This window comes from Ursus arctos, unplaced genomic scaffold, assembly GCF_023065955.2.
Source record: "Ursus arctos isolate Adak ecotype North America unplaced genomic scaffold, UrsArc2.0 scaffold_19, whole genome shotgun sequence".
Taxonomy (NCBI): Eukaryota; Metazoa; Chordata; class Mammalia; order Carnivora; family Ursidae; genus Ursus; species Ursus arctos.
The window spans coordinates 36257422-36281783 of NW_026622863.1; the positions used below are offsets into that span (position 1 = coordinate 36257422).

Sequence of the window (24362 nt, forward strand, 5' to 3'; positions counted from 1 at the left end):
TTTACTGAAATCTTTATTATCTCTAATAGTTTTTTGGTGGAGTCTTTAGTTTCCTATATATAGTTTCATATCATCTGCAAATAGTAACAATTTTACTTCTTCCTTATCAAATTGGATTCCTTTTATTTCTTTTTCTTGTCTGATTGTTGTGGCTAAGAATCCCAGTACTCTGCTGGGTAAAAGTGGCAAGAGTGGACATTCTTGTCTTATTCCTGATCTTAAAGGAAAATCTTTCAGCTTTTCAGCATTGAGTGTTAGCTGCTGCTTTGTCATATATGGCTTAATAAAAAAAATGTTGAGGTATGTTCCCTCTAAACTCATTTTGTTGAGTTTTTTTTTTTATTAATGGATGTTGAATTTTGTCAAATGCCTTTCTGCATCTACTGAGATGTTCAATGATTGCTATCCTTCATTTTATTAATGTGGTGTATCGCAGTGTTTGTTTCCTGGATATTGAACAATCCTTGCATTCCTGGAATAAATCCCATTAATTTGTTGCGGATGATCCTTTTAATGCATTGTTGAATTCAGTTTGCTTAAATTTTCTTGTGTATTCTTGCATCTATGTTCATCACGGATGTGCCCTGTAGTGTTTTGTTTTGTTTTGTTGTGTGTGTGTGTGTGTGTGTGTGTGTGTGTGGTGTCCTTATCTGGTTTTGATATCAGGGTAATGCTGGCCTCCTACAATCAGTTTGGTAGTTTTCTTGCCTCTTCTATTTTTTGGAATAGTTTGAGAAGAATAGGTATTAACACTTTGTTAAATGGTAGATTTCACCTGTGAAATAGCCAAAATATGGAAAGAGTCCAGATGTGCATTGACAGATGAATGAATAAAGAAGATGTGGTGTGCGTGTATGTATATATTATTCATTCATAGGTAGAGATAAAGATAATGGAAATATTCCATTATCCCATATACATTCCATATATATACACATATATATACATATATATGTATATATGTGTGTATATATATGTGTATATATACAATGGAATATGTGTATATGTATATATATATATACAATGGAATATTACTCAGCCATCAAAAACAATGAAGTCTTGCCATTTACAATGACGTGGATGGAACTAGAAGGTATTATGCTAAGCACAATAAGTCAGTCAGAGAAAGACAAATACCATATGATTTCACTAATACGTGGAATTTAAGGAAGAAAACAGATGAACATAGTGGATGGGAAGGAAAAATAAAGTAAGATGAATACAGAGGGAGACAAACCATAAGAGACTCTTAACTATAGGAAACAACCTGAGGGTTGCTGGAGGGGAGGTGGGTGGGGGGATGTGGTAACTGGGTGATGGGCATTAAAGAGGGCCCTTGAAGTTATGAGCACTGGGTGTTGTATGCAACTGATGAATCACTAAATTCTACCTCTGAAACTATTAATACATTATATGTTAATAAACTGAATTTAAATAAAAATTTTTGGGAAAAAAGGAATTCACCTGTGAAGCCATCTGGCCCTAGACTTTTGTTTGTTCGCAGATTTTTCATTACCAATTCAGTGTTGGTACTAGTGATGGATTTGTTCACATTTTCTATTTCTTCCTGATTCAGTCTTGTGGGATTATATGTTTCTAGTTACCCATTATTTCTAGGTTGTCCAATTTGTTGGTATATAATTTTTCATAGTAGTCTCATAATTATTTGTATTTCTGTGGTGTCAGTTGTAACTGCTCTTTCATTTCTGGTCTTATTTAAGTCCTCTCTTTTTTTTTATGAGTCTGGCTAAAGCTTCATAAATTTTCTTTTCAAAGAACTAGCTCTTAGTTTTACTGATCTTTTCTATTATTTTTTCATTTATTTCCACTCTGATCTGTATTATTTCCTTCTATCTGCTGATTTTTGACTTTGTTTGTTCTTCTTTTTCTAATTCCTTCAGATGTAATGTTACATTGTTTGAGATTTTTGTTTTTTTAGGTAGGCATGTATTGCTATAAATATCTCTCTTAGAATATGTTTTTGCTGTATCCTAATGATTTTTGAACTATTGTGTTTCCATTTTTGTTTGTCTCATGGTATTTTTTAAATTTTCTCTCTGATTTCTTCATAGACCCATTGGTTGCTTAGTAGCATGCTATTTAGCCTCCATGTGATTGTGTTTTTCCATCTTTTTTCATATAATTGATTTCTAGTTTAATAACATTGTGGTCAGAAAAGATAGTATGATTTCCTTCTACTTAAATGTACTGAGACTTCTTTTATGGCCTGGACCTTATTGAAGCATATGCCTTGTGCCTTCCCCAGAGGTCCTTGCTAGCGGACTTTGATCTTCCAGGGGCTCCGATGTCCAGGCTGCTGAACTGACTCACTCAGGCTGTCTTAGGGAGGCAGGGAACCCAGGCTATATATATATATCTAACAATTATAAATATTTATGCTCCTAATTTGGGAACAGCCATAAATCAACCAATTAATAAATAAAGAAACAAACTGATAATAATACAAGAATAGTAGGGGACTTCAACACCCCCCCCCATAGCAATGGACAGATCATCTAAGCAGATCAACAAGCAAACAAGGGCTTTGTATATATATAAATTTGCTTTCTTTACAATTTTGGGATTCAGTGTCTTCTAACACAGAGACCAAAATACACTCAAGACCAAGTGGATCACCCTGTTTTGTCCACCCTGTGAGATTATATTCCCTCCTCCCCCTTTTTAATTTCACTTTTTTATTTACCTTTTTCTTTTTTTTTCTTTTTCCTTTATTTTTGGTTCTTGATCTCTTTGGATTTGTCTAGTGTGTATTTTGCTTAGTTGTGGCCAATATTTTTGGTTTTGTTCACTCATTCATCTATTCTTCTCTGTGCAAAATGACTAGAAGAAGGAATTTACAACAAAAGAAAGAACCAGAGGTAATGTTCTCTGCCACAGATCTAATCAATATGGATATAAAGAAAATGTCAGAGCTGGAATTCAGGATAACAATGAAAAAGTTACTACCTGGACTTGAAAAAGCATAAAAGACACTAGAGAACCTCTTAGTATAGAAATGAGATCTAACCAGGCCAAAATTAAAAATGCTCTGAGATGCACTCTAAATTGGGTGCTCTAACAGCTTGGGTGAATGAGGCAGAAGAGAGAGTCAGTGACAATGAAGACAAGTTGATGGAAAGGAAGGTAGCTGAGGAAAAGAGAGAAAAACAACTAATAGACCATGAGGAGAGGCTTTGAGAAATCCGTGATGACATAAAACAAACCAACATCACAATTATTGGGGTCCTTGAGGGTGAAAAGCGAGAGGGAGAGAGAGAGAGTGAGCACGCAAGCACCTGAAGGTGTATTTGAGCAAATCATAGCTGAGAACTTCCATAATCTGGGGAAGGAAACAGGCATTCATGTCCAAGAGTTAGAGAGGTCCATTCCTAAATCAATAAAAATAGACCAACCCCTGGACATATAATAGGAACAAGGGCTTTGAATGAAACACTGGACCAGATGGACTTCACAGATACACACAGAGTATTCCATCCTAAAGCAACAGAATACACGTTCTTCTCCAGTGCACATGGAACATTCTCCAGAATAGAGCACATATGGGTCACAAGTCATGTAGGTCTCAACTGGCATCAAAAGACTGGGATTACTCCCTGCATATTTTGAGAGGACAATGCTTTGAAAGTGAACCCAATCGCAAGAGGAAATTTGGAAGGAACTCAAACACATGGAAGTTAAAGAGCATCCTACTAAAGAATGAATGTGTCAACCAGGAAATTAAAGAAGAATTAAGAAAATTCATGGAAACTAATGAAAATTAAAGCAAAGCCCTTCAAAAACTTTGGGATGCAGTAAAGGTGGTCCTACGAAGTACACTGCAATACAAGCCTCTCTCAAAAAATTAGAAAAATCTCAAAAACACAAGCTAACCTTGAACCTAAAGGATCTGAGAAAGAACAGCACACAAAGCCTAAGCCAAGCAGGAGAAGAGAAATAATAAAGATTAGAGCAGAAATCAACGAAATAGAAACCAGTAGAACAGTATCAATGAAACTAGAAGCTGGTTCTTCGAAAGAATTAATAAGATTGATAAACCCCTAGCCAGACTTATTCAAAAGAGAAAGGACCCAGATTAATAAAATCATGAATGAAAAAGAAGAGATCACGACTAATACCAAGTTAATACAAACGATTTTAAGAACATATCATGAGCAATTATATGCCAACAATTTAAGTAATCTGGAAGAAATGGATGCATTTCTAGAAACTTATAAACCAGCAAAACTGAAACAGGAAGAAATAGAAAACTTGGACAGACCCACGATCAGCATGGAAATTGAAGCAGTAATCAAAAATCTTGCAACAAACAACAGACCAGTGCTGGATGACTTCCCAGAGTAATTCTACCAAACATTTAAAGAAGAATGAAAACCTATTCTTCTGAAGCTGGTAAAAAAAAAAAAAGAATGAAAACTTCCAAACTCGTTCTATGAGGCCAGGATTACCTTGATCCCAACGCCAAAAAAAGGACCCTATCAAAAAGGACAATGACACACCAATATTCTGATGAACACGGATGCAAAAATTCTCACCAAGATACTAGCCAATAGGATCCAACAGTACATTAAAAGGATGATTCACCACAACAAAGTGGAATTTAATCCTGGGCTGCGAGGGTGGTTCAACATTTGCAAATCGATGTGATACATCACATTTATAAAAGAAAGGACAAGAACCACAGGATCCTCTCAATTGATGCAAAAGAAAGCACTTGAAAAATCACAGTATCCTTTCTTGATTTAAAGTCTCCACAGTGTAGGGATAGAGGGAAGAAACCTCAATATCATAAAAGCCATATAGAAAATTCCCCAGCCAATATCATTCTCAGTGGGGAAAGACTGAGAGCTTTCCCCCTAAGGTCACGAACACAACAGGGATGCCCGCTCTCACTACTATTGTTCAACATAGTACTAGAAGTCCTACCCTCGGCAATCAACAACAAAAAGAAATAAAATGCATCCAAATAGGCAAAGAAAGTCAAACTCTCACTCTTTGCAGATGACATGATCTCTATGTAGAAAACCCAAAAGACTCTACCCCAGAATTGCTAAAACTGATACAGGAATTCAGCAATGTGTGTGCATATTTATGTGTTGTATGTATACGATGTGTATGTGTGAGTATATATGGCATATATACCTCCCAAGTACTTTCCCATTCAAGAGAGGAGAAAGAAGAAAACAAAACAAAAGGACTCTGGCAGTGTGAAAGAGGCCCATCGTCTGGGTGTGTCTGGCTTCCTGGAAAGCCAGGCAGAGGGCTGGTTACAGGGACGGCTTTGAGCCCGGTGGACCCAGATTAGAGTCTGGACCCTGACACTCCCTACCTGGGTGGCCTCAGGCAGACCAACCTCTCTGCACCTCACTGCTCCTATGTGTAACACGGCAGTGGCCGCCATGCCGAGGTGGGAGGACGCTGTCAGGATTAGTGGGCTACGCCATGGAAAGCCCCCAGAGCCCTTTTCAGATTTGAGATGGCTCAAGGCCAACCCGTGTGTGGGTGTGTGTCTGTGTGTGTCTGTGTGTGTCAGGGTGGGGGGTGTTCCCTGTAAAATATTCCTTGGACGTCACTCCTCCACCTCTGCCCCCTCCTAGGATGCTTCCCAACCTCAGCTTTGTCCTGGAAGCTGGACTCCCCCTTCCCTTGGAACCCCAGCAGTAAAGCCAGTGCTGAGCCTTTCAAACACCCTGCCTGACCCAGAGGCCCCTGGTGCCGGTACCTTGGGGGACAGCCTGTGTTGGCCTTGGGCCCATACATTCAGCAAACATGAACTTTGCACCTGGGACTTCTCCAGGTTGCTGGGCTCCCTTCCCTGCCCACTGAGGGGAAGGAGGAAGGTGTACAGGCCTCAGGGTCAGAGATCCTGAATCAAAGGCCAAAGGGAGAGGTCTCTCGGGGTTGAGGAAGGTGCAAGGGAATCCCGTCCAGAGCGTGTGCGGGCGGCGGTAGAGCGCTGGCGGTGGGCACGAAGGAGCGCAGCCTGAGGGCCGCGGGGACTTTACTCCAGACTCAAGAGCCAGGCCTAGACTCCGACCAAGAGAAGACACTCCGGCTGATTCCTTGGGCTAGGACCCCGCGTTCTCGTTCCCGCCAGACATCGGAAACCAGTGGAGCACTTCGTGGCTCCAGTGCCAGTAGACGTGGCAGCCCAGGTGGCAGCCAAGGCAGGGGCACCGGCTATGGGGGCGTGCACTGGCAGGTGACTGATCAGAAGGTGGCAGGGGGCGGGGTCTGTGCGGGGTGGGGCGGCTGGAGGGCGGGGACACCCTGGGTGGGGCGGGGCCGGAGAAGCGTGGGCCTGGGTCTCCCCAGCTCTGCTGGCCCTGTCCCAGCAGGTGAAGGGCTCAGTGCGCCGCACTGCAGGGGTGAGGCCCCTGCCGGGGCTGGAGTGCAGGGAGACCTGCAGGCTGCAGATCTACCCCAGGCCTCAAGGGTATTCATTTGCCACATGAAGACACTGTGGCACGGAGAGGCTGACATCACGCCAGAAATAAGCGGCAGCGGCCCAGCTGGGGTCAGAACCTGCAGCCGCGCTCAGGGCCCTGCACCCAGCGCCGCGCTGCATAGTGACCCTGGGTGTGTGTATGACCTCCCCAGGTACCCACATGTGTGCACCCTCCTCAGTAACCTTAGGTGTGCGTCACCCTCCTCTGGGTCCCAGGCGCGTGGGTAGGGCGGCAGGGGTTACATATGCAGGACAAAGTCCTGGAAGGATGCCCGGTGAGTCAGCACCCCCGGCCTGGCCTTGCGGGGTAAGTTAGAGATGACCAGGAATGGGGGTTAAGGATCTCGGAGGGTAGCATTCCTCTGCTGGGGACTGGTAGCTTCTTTACCTTTAGAAAACGAAGCAGGGAGACTCTGAGAGGCTGCAGAGTGACCTGTTTATGGGCCCGTGGGTGGGGAAGGTCGCCCAGCCAGGGCCTATGGCAGAGAGAAGGCAGTACTGGCTTAGCTTTGCCTCTGTGGCTACGGGAAGGTGGTCCAGGGGGGCTCGCTCTTTTGAGTTTTCAAGAGAAATCAAGAAATCAGATGTATGTGAAATCTGATTTTCAAATACTAGCAACAGTTCAGTCTTAAAATCTGTGGGCTCATCTGACAGTGCTGGTGGGGTCCACGTGAGACCTTCGCACTGGGGCCTACAGAGCTGGGAAGACAAGGCTTACAAGAGCCAGGCCACACAGTGGGATTTTATAAATTCCAGCAGAGAAGCAGAAAGATGGCAGGTGAGCAAGATCACCCTGACTCCTTCAGAGGCTCTGCTTTTGTTTTTCTTTTTTCATTCTTTTTTTTTTTAAGGGTGCATGGGGGTCTGTCTTAGCTCTGAAGCCTTCCTTTCCCAGCTCTCTCACAATCTGGTCCATCTCAAAAAGCCGGGCTGCACTCTCAGGGATGGGCACACCTCCCTCTTCCCCAGAACCTTGCTGTCATCAGCAGACCAGCCTGGTGGTGCAAGAAACCAGGGCTGCAAGTTGGTATTTGCCTTCTCTGTGGCTGGCGATGGGCTTGCTGTGACCAGAGCCCGTGTTGTGGACAAATCTGATTGTGAAATAGGTGTGATATGGGGAGGGGAGGCCCCGTTCCCACCCTCTGAAGTCTGTCCCCATCAGAGTATTTCCTCCCTCCTCCCTCCTTACTGGCGTGCTCGTTGCTTACAGACAAAGGCAAGCTTGCAGTGGGAGGAGAAGCAGGACTGGCTTCCTTGCTCACTCTGGCAAGCCCGGAGAAGTCAGGAGGCCAGGGTTTTTAGCAAGGACTCAGGAGATGGGGTGACAAACCTTCCTTCCACAAGAGTCTACTGATGCTCTAACGTCTAAAATGATTCTCACAAGGAAATTAAACCAGGTTTGTCTTGGAGTGAGGCAGCCACAATGCCACCTCTTCCTGTGGTGTGGAGCTGTTAAACCCGGCCAGAGGTGGGCCACGTCATCCCCTGCCCTCCCACACACCGTGACCCCTGCTGGCCCTCCAGTTCTGCAGAGCCCTGGGCTCCTGCCTTGTGCTGGGCTGCCTGGGCTGAGTGGAGGTTAGGAGTAGCCTTTGCACGATGATGCCTTATTAGCCCCTGTGGGTTTATAGGAAGTCATTCAGAGCCCGTGGGAAGCTAGGTTTTTAGATGCACAATAGAGTATGAAGTGGCTGTGTCCTGCCTCCTGGCCATGCATTTTCTTGTTACGCAGAAAGTGTTTCCAGGGTGCAGGTCCATAATCCTGCAGAAACCCTGTATTAGGAGTGGTGTCTGGGCAGAGTGCCCTGGCCAGGAAGCCCGCCTTGCAGACCATGCTTGGGGTCTTCATGTGCCTGGTTATGGGGAGCTCACTGTAGCCTCCAGATAGGCCTTCCAGGATCGAGCTTCGACTCCCCTTTTCCCAGCATAACTGGCAGATAGAAAGCTGCATATAAACCATATATAAACTATGCCACGAATAGATGTTTTACAAGAGGATTATTAGCTTTTTGAAAGGTTTAATTATGATAGTAACGCCTTTGGTTATCAATATTTGAAATACATTAGTATCTGAAAGAAAACTCATTTACGTAGCTTCACAGCACCATGGCTACTGGGTAAATCAAGTCACACCCTCCATCCCCTCATTTCTTAGTGACTTCTGCCATGTGCAGTCCCTTTGCTGTTGTAATGCTATCTGATTATTGTGACCTTTGTGGATGAGTCTTGACATTCACGTGGGCTCTCTTCCAGGGTGGAGGGGCAGCATGGACTCTGTCTGTGAGGGGCTGCTGGTAGTGAGCAAAGGTGCTGGAAGCTGGAGGTGTATTGGCAGGTCCAGGACACATGGGGCCAGAGGAGGGGGCAGGCACCCCTGACTCCTCCTTCTTCGTCCCTTGAGCACCCCTGCAGGGCCTGTCCCTCCATCGCCTCTACACCCCACTTGGTCAAAGAGACACATTGGGGGAGGCTTGTTTGCACTTTCTGAACTCGAGCACCAAGCAGCAGATGTCTGATGTCTGGGTCATGCTCTCGTAGAGTCTTGCTGTCCGAGGTGGGGTTAGAGACCAGCTGGAGCTTGTCCCCACGCAGAATCTCAGCCCACGCACGCGGGCTGCATTTCCCAAGGTCATCAGTGATTCTGTGCACTTGTGGAGAACCACGGATCTCAGAACACGGCAGGGGCCAGAGCACAGGACACCCCTTACCTCTGCTGGGATGGCAGAGAGGTCCTGAACCCTGACTGTGGTGATCCTGCAACCCAGAGATTCATTCTAGGGGCTCAGAAGTCTCTCTCAGGACTGGGAGGATGATTTTACATGAGAGGCTGGTTCTGGATTCTCCTTGGGTCAGAAAGAAATGTATCCAAGAGTTACTGAGCAACAAGGTCTGCCCCAAGCTTTGTTAAGTTCCTTTAGGGACTGCACGTATGAAAAGCGGAGTGATGGAAGGAAGTGCCCTTAGAGTCTTGGGTCCAGCTGAGGCCAGAAGGAGAAGCATCAGCTCGTGGCCACTTTGATTTTACTTCCGGGGCCTGTCAGGTGGCCCGTCCGTGTTGTGGGTCTCCATGCCCACTGACCCTGGGGCAGAGTCCACCCTGCCCCAGCCCTGCCTGCCTGCCAGTTTCCCACCAGTGCAGCAAACAGTTTGTGACCTCAGAGAATTGTTCTAAGGTCATTAGTCCAAAGGTCCATCTGTCTCTCTATCCGAACAGATGCAAAGCCCTGGAATACCGTGGTTTGGTTTATTCTCTGGTTGTCCCATCTTACTGGTCCTCCTTAGGGTCAACCTGTCCTGCTGTTACCATCCCCCATGCAGAACTGGACAGGCTTTAGGAGTGGCTGCTGATGGAAAAGCCAGTGGTTGTCTCAGCAACAGAATATTCATTTAGAGCCAACATGTCTGCGGGCCGCAGTGTTCCACACTCATACCAGGTACTTGCATCCATTCTGCCCAGACCTTTCCAAAATCCAGCTTGTAGGTGGGTTGTCTCATTTTACAGGTGAGGACTCTGACGCTCTGCTCAGGGTCACAGGCGGGCAGGGGTGGGCACAAGGCCAGTGTGGTCATGGAGTCAGTACTTGCCCCCTTTCTGGCTTGGCATGAGCTCCGTTCCCTATCCCACGACAGAGGAGTGGAGGCTGGGACGTCCTGCTCTCCGCCAGGCTCTGTGCCCTGGGGAGGCCTGAGGCAGCAGGAAGGGCGCAGACTCAAGAGAGGGCTCGCTTGCCTCACTAGTGATGACCCGTGGGAGCCAGGGGCCGGGCCTGCTCCGTAACCCGGCACAAATCAGAAGCGAGGCAGAGGGCAAGGAAGACCTTTTGTCCCTTCTGCGGACTGTGTTGCATATGAACTAAATGCTTCCTGGCTTCGTCCGTGATAAGGACCCAACCACAGGGCTGGTGCCGTCTGTCCCGCGTACGGCAGAGCTCCCGTTCTCTACATGAGGACTGTTCCTCGGAACACCAGCCAGAGTAACATTTGGGTGCAGATACTCTGACGCTCATTAAAACTCTCCCTTTGAAATGCTTCCTTTGAGGTTCAAAAAGAAGCCCCTCTCGGTGGATGACGTCATGAAGCTGCTCATTTCCATCGCTGAGGAGAGGAAAATGAAGGGGGGCTTCAAGCATTCTGGGAGCTTCATTGGTGGTCTTCTCGGAGGCGTAACTGGAGCAATTGCTGGTGAGGCTCGGAGAGACGGTCAGCCTCGGGGGTGTTGTCACAAAGACCTACGAAACCACAGAGACCTCACAGAAGTCTCTGTCCTGTGGGAGATGTTGGTTGAGTTGAGGTTGCTTCGGTGACATGATTTGTGTCCCTAATTCCTCCTACTGAAAACACAGGCTTCTGAGTGTGAAGGTCTCGGAAATGCAGGGTTTTCCCGAAATGGCATCCGTGTCATGCAGACCTGGAGGGCGCCTTTCCTCTCAGAGATGTGTCCGGGCATCTGAAGACTAAAGGGTGTCCTGGGTCCCTTGGATGGTCTCCTTCCCCGTCCCCATTACAGGTCACTGCAGAAGGGAACCCGGGAGGAAGCTGGGTTTGCTGAGCAACCTCTAGGAGCAGACGCTGTCTGGCCATTTTACATGAGCTCATTCAGAGCGACTCCCCATTCTGAAAGCAAACAGTCTCAGGCAGAAAAAGCACAAATATCCTAGAGGGGTCGTTCCTGCCTCCCGCTTTTGCCACCTGCTCCTCCTTGACAGCCAGTTTCCAGCAATGAATGGAGGTTTGGCTGACTTTCCCATCATTCTTGGAGCCAGGAAGGGTTACTTCCTCTGGCTTGGGAGCAGGAAGGGTTCCTGTGTAGTCTGACCATGGGTCAGGGCTGCTGCATGGACCTCACTTGAAGAGGGGCTGGATTAGTTCTCCCGGGAGGTGCCTCAGATGGACCCTGCAACACAGGGAGCTTTGCCACGTGTTCGGACGCACTGGGCTCAGATGCATCACTGGATGCTGCTCTGTGCGGGCAGTCTGTGCTGGCGACAGGGGAGAGCTCCCAGTCCGGCCTGCAGTACTCCCACCATACAGGCTGGAGCGGTGATGGCCTATCTGCCCAGGTTGGCTTCTGTTTCCAGCTCCTGGCATGGCTTCCTGCTCTGCTCTGTGTTTCTGTGGCAGGACTGGCACACAGGGACATTCCATGACGCTGAGGTCACACTGGGGAGTAAGTCAGCATGTGGGGGGGCCCCAGACCGTCCACCTGTCCGTGTCCCTTTGCAGTCTGTGAATGAGTGAGTCCTGACCTCAATTCTCACCATCCAAGCACCAGCCAGTAGGGTAGGAGACAAGGCCATTTCCTCCTTACTCAGTGACAGTCTACATCTTTGTCCCCCCCATTAAGGTGCTCAGGGGAGGGCCTGATGGGTCCTTTATCATATAGCTGTTCCCAGATGCCATTGTGGGAGCATCTATTTTATCTGGGTTGTGTCAGCGCTGGTGGAGAACACGATGTCTGCCAGGAGAACCAGGGGACTCGCTACTTGCAGCCCCTAGTTGTGGGCGGGAACATCATTTTACCCAGAAAACCAAGGAATTTTCTCTTCTCCAAACTGTTAGTAATTTGCTGGTTGATATTCCTGGTGACTTCTTGCATTAAGTGCTGCTCTAAATCAAATCTTGATGTTCTCCTAACGGTTTAGTGCAGATGAGGGCAACTCTGGGCTCTAAGCGCTTCACGGGTGTCATGAGGAAAAGTTCAGTAAAACTTCAAAACACTGGTTTTCCCTCCCTGAATCCTCCCTGCTTTTGGAGCGGAGGGGAAGTGTGGCCAGGGGCGGTGTTCAGCCTCCAGGGCCCGATGCTGGCCTGGGCTCAGCCCCAGGGGAGCTGTGTGCTCAGATGCCTCCACACTCGGCTTCCGGAGAGGGTGCAGGCTTTACTGCCTGTCGGCGGGTTCCAGCCCACACCCGGGTTCTCTCTGCTGGGGCTCTGTTCTCTCAGATAAACCTTTTATTCCGGAATAGTAGAATTACAGACAAGCTGGTGAGACCGTGTAGAGAACTCCTGTGTATCCCTTGCCGCTTCTGTTCCCCTGACGCTACCATCTTGTTACCAGGTGCCCTTGTCAAAGTAAGAAACCAACACTGATGCATCACTACTAACTGGTCTCCAGGCTTTATTTGTACTTTGCCAGTTTTTGCATTACTGATGTGTTCCTGTCCCAGAAACCAGCTCAAGCTATCACAGTGCATTTAATCCTCATGCCTGCTTCGTCTCCCTGGGTCTGTGACCGTTTCTTGGACTTTTCTTTCATGGCCTTGAGGAGTACTGGGCGGGTATTTGTAGGATGCCTCTCTGTTTGGGTCTGCATGAGGGCTTTCTCGTGCTTAGCCCGGGGTTGGGGACCTTTGGAAAGCTTACCGAGGACAGAGGTGGACGCCTGTCTCATAGCACCATTCCGGGGACGTGAGACATCCACAGGCCACCCTGGCGATGTCCACCTTGATCACCTGGTTAAGGTGGTCTGTGCCAGCTTTCCCCACTGTGAAGTTAGTGTCCCCCTTTCCATACTCTGCTCTTTCGGAGAGAGTCACTAACTCCAGCCGGGCTGCCTCTTTTAATATCTGATCATCAATATTTTAAAATCATGGGACTTTTTTGTTCCAGCTCTTTGAAAAATGTTGGTGGTATTTTGATAGGGATTGCATTGAATGTGTAGATTGCTCTGGGTAGCATAGACATCTAAACAACATTTATTCTTCTAATCCATGAGCATGGAATGTTTTTCCACCTCTTGGTGTCTTCTTCAATTTCTTTCATAAGTGTTCTATACTTTTTAGAGTACAGATCCTTTACCTCCTTGGTTTGGTTTATTCTTGTGTATCTTATGGTTTTGGTGCAATTGTAAATGGGATCAATTCCTTAATTTCTCTTTCTTCAGGCTTGTTGTTAATGTATAGAAATGCAACTGATTTCCATACATTGATTTTGTATTCTGCCATGTTGCTGAATTGTATGAGTTCTAGCAATTTTGGGGTTCAGTCTTTGGGTTTGCCACATAAAGTATCATGACATCTTGAAAGAGGGAAAGTTTGACTTCTTCTTTGCCAATTTGCATGTCTTTTATTTCTTTTTGTTATCTGATCGCTAAGGCTAGGATTTCTAGTACTCTGTTGAACAACAGTGCCACCACCTGTTTAGACAACGACCCAGTTCTCCATCACTCACAGGCCCACTCAACCCTCTTCACTCCTCTCAAGTACCAGCTTCCCCTGAAAGCACTTAAGTTTGAGACCCCTGCCCCAGGGCACCTTCCTGTAGCCGACCTGGACCCACCTGGTCACATAGAACTTTCCATTGACATAAGGGCTTCAAGTCCCAACATCATGCACCTTACATTTGATCATAAATTTTACCTTTAATAATAATGGTTATGCCTTTTCAGGGTCACAGGAAGAGAAGTAGTTGAGGAAGTTGTATTTGGTAGTTACCATCATACAGCTCTGGAGGGCTGGCATGAGAAACCGTTGCTTCAGAGTGAAGGTCTCCTCCTCTGTCCCCAGGGTCCTTTAGCCAAACGATTTCCCTGGAAATTTCCAAAGTTCAGGGGCAAAAAGCATACTATGGAGACAACTCAGCCTCACCACTGAGATGATACCTGTTGAAAACACACTTGCGTCTCCGCTCTCTGCATTAGGGAAGGCACATTGGGGTGTCAATTATCTAAGGCAAATGAACTGAAGACCCCATAATCCCCTGCCCCCCATACCATGGGGTGGAGTGGGCACCAAGCTGAGCCCGGTCCGGCCCACGCGGGAATGTGCCCACTCGTCATGGCGGTGGATGTGCTTTCAGCAAGAGCCTGAGGCCATGATTTATGAATAAGGCCCAACTAATTGAACCTTCCTTGTTTTCTAGGGGGGGTTGTTGGGGATCTATTAGATACATGGATGACAAGCGGACAGTTTAAACCGATTCCTCAGATCATAATGGAGCTGCCGCCTGATAAGAAGCAAAAGCTCTATAATGAAGCCACCGCCATCCTCAGGGACCTGAAGTGGAAGGACACTGTGGAGCTGACCAAGCAGGTCATGGACAATGAGAGCCTGAAGGAGCAGCTGCTGGCCCTGCTGGTAAAGTTCCTCAAAGGCTAAGGTTCAGTACATTGACTATGAAGGTTCTCCGGAGAAGCGGGGGTCTCATTTAGAGGATTCTGCTGACCTACATGGTGGCGGGCCGTTCAGACGGTTCTCCCAACTCACAGAAGGTGACTGGGGACTTGGGGGAAGCCTCACGCATTCATTGCTCATGAATTGAGCCCAAATGTTCCAGACCCAGGGGATATGGGGTCCTAGTTCAGAGGTCCTGCCCTGATGTCCCCTGAAGTCCCTCCCCTGCCCTGCCTGCCTTTATTCCTGGGAAAAACCCTGACCCAACTCCTGACTAGTTTCGGGTCAGATGGAATAGGCCTTGCTGAGTGAAGTCACCCTGGACCAGCTGGGTCCTGGGGTGACTGTGATGGGCGCTGGGCCCAATAGGGCAGGCCAGACCTGGAGTCCTGTCTCCCCCAGGAGGTGAAAGCACTTTCTGGCTTTCCCCTCAGGCTCTCCTCTCGGCTTCTGTGGTTTTAGTATTTTTACTCTGTGTGTCCTTTGCAAACTATTTATTTATTCATTTTTGAATAGGTAACAACAGCCTGGAACAAAACTTAGAAGACTCAGGATGGTACAAATGGAAAAGCAAGGCTTCCTCCAGCATGAATTCTGCCCCAGGCACCTCGCCAGAGGCAGCCTCAACTTGGTTTTTAAATAGTCTTTGAAAAACATTTCCAATTGCCAGCATTTACTGATGAGAGCTTAGAACAATCTAGTAATGGATAATGATACTACAAATGTTAACACCTAGGAAGTCGTTCTTTACACATTTGGTATGTATCCTATAAACATTTTAATGCTATGTCTGCACATTTCCAGCATATTTACATTCTTCATGTTTAGGCCTCTTTGAATGCTTTTATCAATTAACATTATATAACATTTGTGATTTAAAGTTCCTTGTAAACGTGTCATGGCTGTATACTATTCCATCCTACCTTAGCCCTTTCCCTGCTGTCCCCAGCCAGGCCCTGACTCCTCTAGGCCAGCACCTGGGATAAAGTGGAGCCAGTGTTCCATATAACTTCACTGACAAGCGGGAACGGACCCTCATTAACGAGGTCTGACTTGGCTACTGCGAAGATGGAAAATGACTGAGTCCAGTCTAGCCCCGAAGCCATTCTCCAGCTGACAAGCTCCACATCTCAGCTCCCCACATGCTTGAGGCTCTGGGACGCAGCCCTCAGGGCCCAGAGCTCACAGAGAACCTTTCCCAGGACATGACCCCTCTCCAGTAGGGCAATAGAGGCTTCAGGGGGGCGGCTAAGAGTCCCCAGGGCACCTCTCATTTAATAAGCAAGACACAGGGGCCCAGAGAGCACTTGACAGATAAATATATGTTTATCAGATGAATAAAAAGGAAAGTGTGTGTGATCTTGGGAAATATTCTCAGTAGTTATAAAAAGTTTAAGTATGCACATGTAGGTCACTACCATTAGAGGAAGCCCTGAAAACATTTTTCAGCTACAGAATTTCTCTGCTGAAATTCCTCCTCTTTTTACCCATTTTGTCCCTCTTTTCTTCTAAGTTATTCAATGTACTTATAATGGTGTTTTTATTGAAGTATACTTGACATACAATATGATACTAGTTTCAGGTGTACAACATGGTGATTCAACAATTCCATACATTACAAAATGCTCACCATGATATGTGTAGTCACCATCTGTAATCATACAAAGTTATTGTATTATTGGGTATATTTCCTACTTTGTACTTTCCATCTTCATAACTTATTCATTTTATAATGAGAAGGATGTACCTCTTAGGGGGCGCCTGGGTGGCTCAGTGGTTAAGCGTCTGCCTTCGGCTCAGTGCGTGATCCCAGCGTTCTGGGATTGAGCCCCACATCAGGCTTCTCCACTGGGAGCCTGCTTCTTCCTCTCCCACTCCCTCTGCCTGTGTTCCCTCTCTCACTGGCTGTCTCTCTATCAAATAAATAAATAAATAAATAAATAAATAAATAAATAAATAAATAATCTTAAAAAAAAAAAAAGGATGTACCTCTTAAAATTCCTTCATCTATTTTGCCCATTCCTCCCCACATCCTCTTCCCTCTGGGAACCACCAGTTTGTTCTCTATATTTAAGAGGCTAATTCTGCTTTTTTTGTTGTTGTTGTTCGTTTGTTTGCTTTGTTTTTTAGAGTCTACATATAAGTGAAATCACACAGCATTTTTCTTTTTCTTTTCAGTCATTTCACTTACCTTTGTACCCTAGGATCCACCCATCTTGTTGAGAATGATAATATTTCATCCTTTTTTATAACTGAGTAATATTCCTTTGTATACACAGTTGATTCTTGAACAACACAGAGTTGAACTTCATGGATTCATTTATACATGGATTTTTTTTCAATAAATACAATGAAGTACTGTAAATGTATTTTCTACTCCTTAATTTTTAAATAACATTTTCTTTCCTCTAGCTTACTTTATTGTAAGAAGATAGTATACACTATACATAACATGTAAAATATGTGTTAACTGACTTTGTTTATTTTATCAGTAAGGCTTCCAGACAACAGTGGACTTCAGTATTTAAGTTTTGGGGTTGCAAAGAGTTATGTGCAGATCTTCTACTGTGCAGAGGGTCAGCCTCTCTAACCCCCTACATTGTTCAAGGGTCAACTTGAACATATTCTTTATCCATTCACCTACTGACGGACGCTTAGGTTGCTTCCATTTCTTAGCTATTGTAAATAATGCTGTAATAAACATAGGAGTGTGTATGACTTTTTTTCAATTAGTGTTTTTGTTTTCTTTAGGTAAATATGCAAAAGTGGAATACTGTGTCCTATGGTATTTATTCTTATTATTATGTTCAATTAGCTAACATATAGTACATCATTTGTTTTTGATGTACTGTTCAATGATTCACCAGTTGCATATAACACCCAGTGCTCATCACAACGCATGCCCTCCTTAATACCCATCACCCGGTTAACCCATCCTCCCATCCCCATCCCTTCTGAAATCCTCAGTTTGTTTCCTGGAGTCCAGAGTCTCTCATGGTTTGTCTCGCTCTCTGCTGTCACCCCCTTCAGTTTTCCCTCCCTTCCCCTGTGGTCCTCTGCACTATTCCTTCTGTTCCACTATTCCTATATGAGTGAAACAGTATAATTGTCTTTCTCTGCTTGGCTTTTTCACTTAGCGTAATTCCCTTCAGTTCTATCCATGTCGATGCAAATGATAGGTATTCATCCTGTCTGATGGCTGAGTAATATTCCATTGTATATATGAACCTCATCTTCTTTACCCATTCATCTGTTGAAGGACACCTTGGCTCCTTCCACGGTTTGGCTATTGTGGACATTGCTACTATGAACATTGGGGTGCATGTGCCCCTTCTTCTCACTACATCTGTATCTTTGGGGTAAATATGCAGTAGTGCAATTGCTGGGTTGAAGGGTAGCTCTATTTTTAACATCTTGAGGAACCTCATACCGTTTTCTGGAGTGGCTGTGCCAAATGCATTCCCACCAACAGTGTAGGAGGGTTCCCCTTTCTCCACATCCTCGCCAACATTAGTTATTTCCTGCATTTTTGGGTGTTAAGTTTGAGAAGTTCTTTATAGATCTTGGATACAAGCCCTTTACCTGTAGTGTCATTTGCAAATATCTTCTCCCATTCCATGGGCTGCCTCTTAGTTTTGTTTTGTTTTTTTACTGTTTCCTTTGCTGTGCAGAAGCTCCTTATCTTGTGAAGTCCCAAAAGTTCATTTATGCTTTTGCTTCCCTTGCCTATAGAGACGTGTCTTGAAAGAAGTTGCTATGGGTGATGTTCAAAGAGGTTACTGCCTGTGTTCTCCTCTAGGATTTTGATGGATTCCCGTCTCAGATTTAGGTCCCTCATCCATTTTGAGTTTATCTTTGTGATTGGTGTAAGAGAATGGTCCAGTTTCATTCTTCCACCTGTAGCTGTCCAATTTTCCCACCAGCATTTTTTGAAGAGACTTTTATTTTTCCATTAGATAATCCTTCCTGCTTTGTTAAGATTAGTTTCCATAGAGTTGAGGGTCCATTTCTGGGGTCTCTATTCTGTTCCATTGATCTATGCGTCTGTTTTTGTGTCTGTTCCATGCTGTCTTGATGAGCACAGTTTTGTAATCTAGCTTGAAGTCAGGCATTGTGATGCTCCCAGCTTTGGTTTTCCTTTTCAACATCCCCCTGGTGATTCAGGGTCTTTTCTGGTTACAAACAAATTTTAGGATTGTTTGTTCCAGCTCTGTGAAAAACGTCAGTGGTATTTTGATAGGGATTGCACTGAAAGTGTAGATTGCTCTGGGCAGCATAGACATTTTCACAATGTTTATTCTTCCAATCCATGAGCATGGAATGTTTTTCCATATCTTTGTGTCTTCCTCGATTTCTTTCATAGATGTTCTGTAGTTTCTAGAGTACAGATCATTAACCTCTTTGGTTAGGTTTATTCCTTGGTATCTTATGGTTTTAGGTGCTAATATAAATGGAATTGATTCCTTAATTTCTCTTTCTTCAGGCTCATTGTTAGTGTATAGAAAAGCAACTGATTTCTGTGCATTGATTTTGTATCCTGCCACATTGCTGAATTGTTGTATGAGTAGTAATTTGGGGTTGGAGTCTTTTGGGTTTTCCATATAAAGTATCATGTCATCTGTGAAAATAGAGTTTAACTTCTTCTTTGCTTATGTGAATGCCTTTTCTTTTTGATGTCTGACTGCTGAGGCTAGGACTTCAAGTACTATGTTGAACAATAGTGATGAGAGTAAGCATCCTTGTTGTGTTCCTGACCTTATGGGAAAAGCTCTCAGTTCTTCGCCATTGAGAATGATATTCGCTGTGGGCTTTTCTTAGATGGCTTTTATGATATTGAGGCATGTTCCCTCTACCCCTCTACTTTGAAGAGTTTTAATCAGGAACAGATGCTGTGTTTTGTGAAATGGTTTTTCTGCATTGAGAGGATCATGTGGTTCTCATCTCTTCTTTTTGTTAATGTGATCTATCATGTTGCTTGACTGAGCCCATTTCCATGAAAGGGGGTGGGGCAACTCCACCCAGGCAGAGATACCTGAGAAACAGCACGGCAGGCCCCTCCCCCAGAAGCGAGTCTGGAAGAACAGGGGGATGACAACCCTATGGATCCCATAAGACTGTAAAATTTCAACGCCAGGGGAAAATAGTATATTGAGCTCCAGGTGTCATCTCACAACTTGTTTATTTTTCAGATAAAGTTATCCTTTTCTTTTTCTTATGCTTTTTCTTTTTTATTCTTTTTACCTTTTCCCATTTCAACCAGATGTTTATTATATCAGCTCACATCTCATAGTTGCTTTTTAACTTGTATTTTTCACAATGTATGCTTTATTTTAGTCCTTTTTTCACTCTACTCAATATTATCTTTATATGTGTATGTGTGTTTATATGTATTTATATATTATTTTTTATAAATTTTACTTTCCTTGCAATTTTGGGATGTAGTGTCTTCTAACACACAGACCAAAATTCACCCATGAACAGGTGGAACACCCTGCTTTGTCCACACTAAGAGATTATAGTCCTTCTGTCCCTCCCCTTTTTCTTTTCTTTTTTTTAATTTTTAATTTTATTCCTATGGTATTTCCATTTTTAATTTTTTGAGGAAACTCCATAGTGGTTTTGCATAATGGATGCAAAATTTTTCATTCCCACCAACAATCCATGAGGGTTCCCTTTTCTCCACATGGTTGCCAACACTTGTTTCTTCTTGTATTTTTAATTTTAGCCATTCCTACTAGTGTGAGGTGACATTGCATTGTGGTTTTGAGGTGCATGCAGTTCAGTGATGATTAATGATGTTGAGCATTTTCCATGTATCATTCTTTTTGTTACCTGTATGTCTTGTTGCAAAAATGCCTATTCAGGAATTCTGCCCATTTTTACTTGGATTATTTGTTTTTGGTGTTGAGTTGTATGAGTTCTTTATACATTTTGGATATTAAGCCCTTATGAGATAGATCATTTGCAAACATCTCCCATTCAATAGGTTGCCTTTCCATTTTGTTGATTGTTTCCTTTGCTATGCAAAAGCTTTTTACTTTGATGTAATCCCAATAGTTTATTTTTGCTTCTGTTTCCCTTGTCTGAGGAGACAGATCTAGAAAAATATTGCCATGACCAATAGCTATGAGATTACTGCCTATGTTTTCTTTTAGGACTTTCAAGGTTCCAGGTCTTACCTTTAGATCTGGAATCCATTTTGAATTTATTTTTGTGTATGGCTTACAAACACAAATATGCACCGTTTATTGAAAAGAGGCCTTTTCCCGATTGTATATTCTTGCCCCTTTTGTTGTAGATTGACCATGTAAGTGTGGATTTATTTCTGGACTCCCGATTCTGTTCCATTTATCTATGTGTCTTTTTTTTTTAAGATTATTTATTTATTTGACAGAGAGAGACAGCCAGTGAGAGAGGGAACACAAGCAGGCTCCCAGTGGAGGAGCCCAATGTGGGGCTCGATCCCAAGACTCTGGGATCACGCCCTGAGCTGAAGGCAGATGCTTAACGACTGAGCCACCCAGGCACCCCTATGTGTCTATTTTTGTGCCAGTATCATACTGTTTTGATTACTGCATACTGTAGTTTAATAATAAAGTTTGAAATTTGCGATGGTGATACCTCCAGTGTTGTCTTCTTTCCCAAGATTACTTTGGCTATTCAGTGTCTTGTGTGGTTCCATACAAACCTTAGGATTCTTTGTTTAGTTCTGTGAAAAATACTACTGGTATTTTGATAGGCAGCATATTGAATTTGTAGGTTGCTTGGTGTAGTGTGGACATTTGAACAATATTAATTCTTCTAATCCATGAGCATGGTATATCTTTCCATTTGTTTGTGTCACCTTCAATTTCTTTCATGAAAGGCTTATAGTTTTCAGAGCAAAGGTCTTTACCCTCTCCTTAGTTATATTTATTCTTAGGTATTTTATTCTTCTTTATGCAACTATAAATAGGATTTTTAAAATTTCTCTTCTTGCTACTTTATTAGTGTGTCAAAGTGCAACAGATTTCTGTACTTTAATTTTGTATCCTGAAACTTTATTGAAATCTTTATTATCTCTAAATATTATCTCTAATAGTTTTTTGGTGGAGTCTTTAGTTTCCTATATATAGTTTCATATCGTCTGCAAATAGTAACAATTTTACTTCTTGCTTATCAAACTGGATTCCTTTTATTTCTTTTTCTTGTCTGATTGTTGTGGCTAAGAGTCCCAGTACTCTGTTGGGTAAAAGTGGCAAGAGTGCACATTCTTGTCTTACTCCTGATCTTAAAGGAAAATCTTTCAGCTTTTCACCATTGAATGTTAGCAGCTGCTTTGTCATATATGGCTTTATTTTGTTGAGGTATGTTCCCTCTAAACTCATTTTGTTGAGTTTTTATTTTTTTTATTAACAGATGTTGAATTTTGTCAAATGCTTTTCTGCATCTACTGAGATGTTCAGTGATTGCTATCCTTCATTTTATTAATGTGGTGTATCACAGTGTTTGTTTTCTGGATATTGAACCATCCTTGCATTCCTGGAATAAATCCCGTTAATTCATGGCAGATGATCCTTTTAATGCATTGTTGAATTCAGTTTGCTAAAATTTTGTTGAGGATTTTTGCATCTATGTTCATCACAGATGTGCCCTGTAATTTTGCTTTGCTTTGTTTTGTTGTTTTGTTGTTTGTGTGTGTGTGTGTGTGTGTGTGTGTGTGTGTGGTGTCCTTATCTGGTTTTGAAATCAGGGTAATGCTTGCCTCCTACAATAACTTTGGTAGTTTTCTTTCCTCTTCTATTTTTTGGAATAGTTTGAGAAGAATAGGTATTAACACTTCGTTAAATGGTAGATTTCACCTGTGAAATAGCCAAAATATGGAAAGAGTCCAGATGTGCACTGACAGATGAATGAATAAAGAAGATGTGGTGTGCTTGTATGTATATGTTATTCATTCATTCATAGGTAGAGATAAAGATAACGGAAATATTCCATTATCCCATATACATTCCATATATATGTGTGTATATATATACAATGGAATATTCCTCAGCCATCAAAAACAATGAAATCTTGCCATTTACAATGATGTGGATGGAACTAGAGGGTATTATGCTAAGCAAAATAAGTCAGTAGGGAAAGACAAATACCATATGATTTCACTAATATGTGGAATTTAAGGAAGAAAACAATTGAACATAGTGGATGGGAAGGAAAAATAAAGTAAGACGAAAACAGAGGGAGACAAACCATAAGAGACTCTTAACTATAGGAAACAACCTGAGGGTTGCTGGAGGGGAGGTGGGTGGGGGGATGTGGTAACTGGGTGATGGGCATTAAAGAGGGCCCTTGAAGTTATGAGCACTGGGTGTTGTATGCAACTGATGAATCACTAAATTCTACCTCTGAAACTATTAATACATTATATGTTAATAAACTGAATTTAAATAAAAATTTTTGGGAAAAAAGGAATTCACCTGTGAAGCCATCTGGCCCTAGACTTTTGTTTGTTCGCAGATTTTTCATTATTAATTCAATGTTGGTACTAGTGATGGATTTGTTCACATTTTCTATTTCTTCCTGATTCAGTCTTGTGGGATTATATGTTTCTAGTTACCCATTATTTCTAGGTTGTCCAATTTGTTGGTATATAATTTTTCATAGTAGTCTCATAATTATTTGTATTTCTGTGGTGTCAGTTGTAACTGCTCTTTCATTTCTGGTCTTATTTATTTAGGTCCTCTCTCTTTTTTTATGAGTCTGGCTAAAGCTTCATAAATTTTCTTTTCAAAGAACTAGTTCTTAGTTTTACTGATCTTTTCTATTATTTTTTCATTTATTTCCACTCTGATCTGTATTATTTCTTTTTATCTGCTGACCTTTGGCTTTGTTTGTTCTTCTTTTTCTAATTCCTTTAGGTGTAAGGTTACATTGTTTGAGATTTTTGTTTTTTTTTGGTAGGCATGTATTGCTATAAACGTCCCTCTTAGAAATCCTTTTCTGTATCCCAAAGATTTTTGAACTATTGCATTTCCATTTTCGTTTGTCTCACAGTATTTTTTTAATTTTCTCTTTGATTTCTTCATAGACCCATTGGTTGCTTAGTAGCATGCTATTTAGCCTCCATGTGATTGTGTTTTTCCATTTTTTTCATATAATTGATTTCTAGTTTAATAACATTGTGATCAGAAAAGATAGTATGATTTCCTTCCACTTGAACGTCCTGGGACTTGTTTTGTGGCCTAAGATGTGATCTATCCTAGAGAATATTCCATGTGTATTCCACTGGTTTGGGATGGAATTTTTTTTTTAAGATTTTATTTATTAATCTGAAAGACAGAGATCATGCAAGAGAGCACATGTTGGGGGGGGGGCAGAGGGAGAGGGAGAAGCATATTCCCTACTGAGGAAGAAGCCCGATGTGGAACAAGAACCCAGGACCCAGGGATCATGACCTGAGCCAAAGGCAGACGCCCAACCCAGGCACCCTGAATGGAATATTCTGTATATATATCTGTTAAATTCATCTGACTAATGGTGTTGTCCAAAGCCCCTGTTTCCTTACTCATTGAATTTCTGTCTACATAATCTATCCATTGATGTACATAGGGTGGTGTTAAACGTTATTTTACTTTTCTTTTTGGGAACTTTATTATTTTATTACTGTCAATTTTCTCTTTATATTAATTTTTGCATTATGTATCTGGATGCTTCCCTGTTGGATGCACAGGTATTTACTATTGTTATATCCTCTTGTTGGATTGAACCCTTTATCATTATGTAATGCCCTGTCTCTTGTTGCA

General features: G+C 43.4%; 1 protein-coding gene across 11 annotated transcripts in view; it reads right to left on the reverse strand.

Annotated features, from left to right (window-relative positions):
• The window catches only part of LOC113244699 (protein C19orf12 homolog), a 68189-nt gene that overhangs the window by 37157 nt on the left and 6670 nt on the right, over positions 1–24362 (reverse strand). For 2 of the 11 annotated variants that reach the window (XR_008960127.1, XR_007191002.2), the window contains one exon: positions 8468–13994. The exons of 8 other annotated variants lie outside the window; for them this stretch is intronic. The gene's annotated coding sequence lies outside the window, so the exon portion shown is untranslated. Of the gene's footprint in view, positions 1–8467; positions 13995–16324; positions 16491–24362 lie in introns of those variants that run through there. One more of the 11 variants, XR_008960128.1, reaches the window with a different exon arrangement.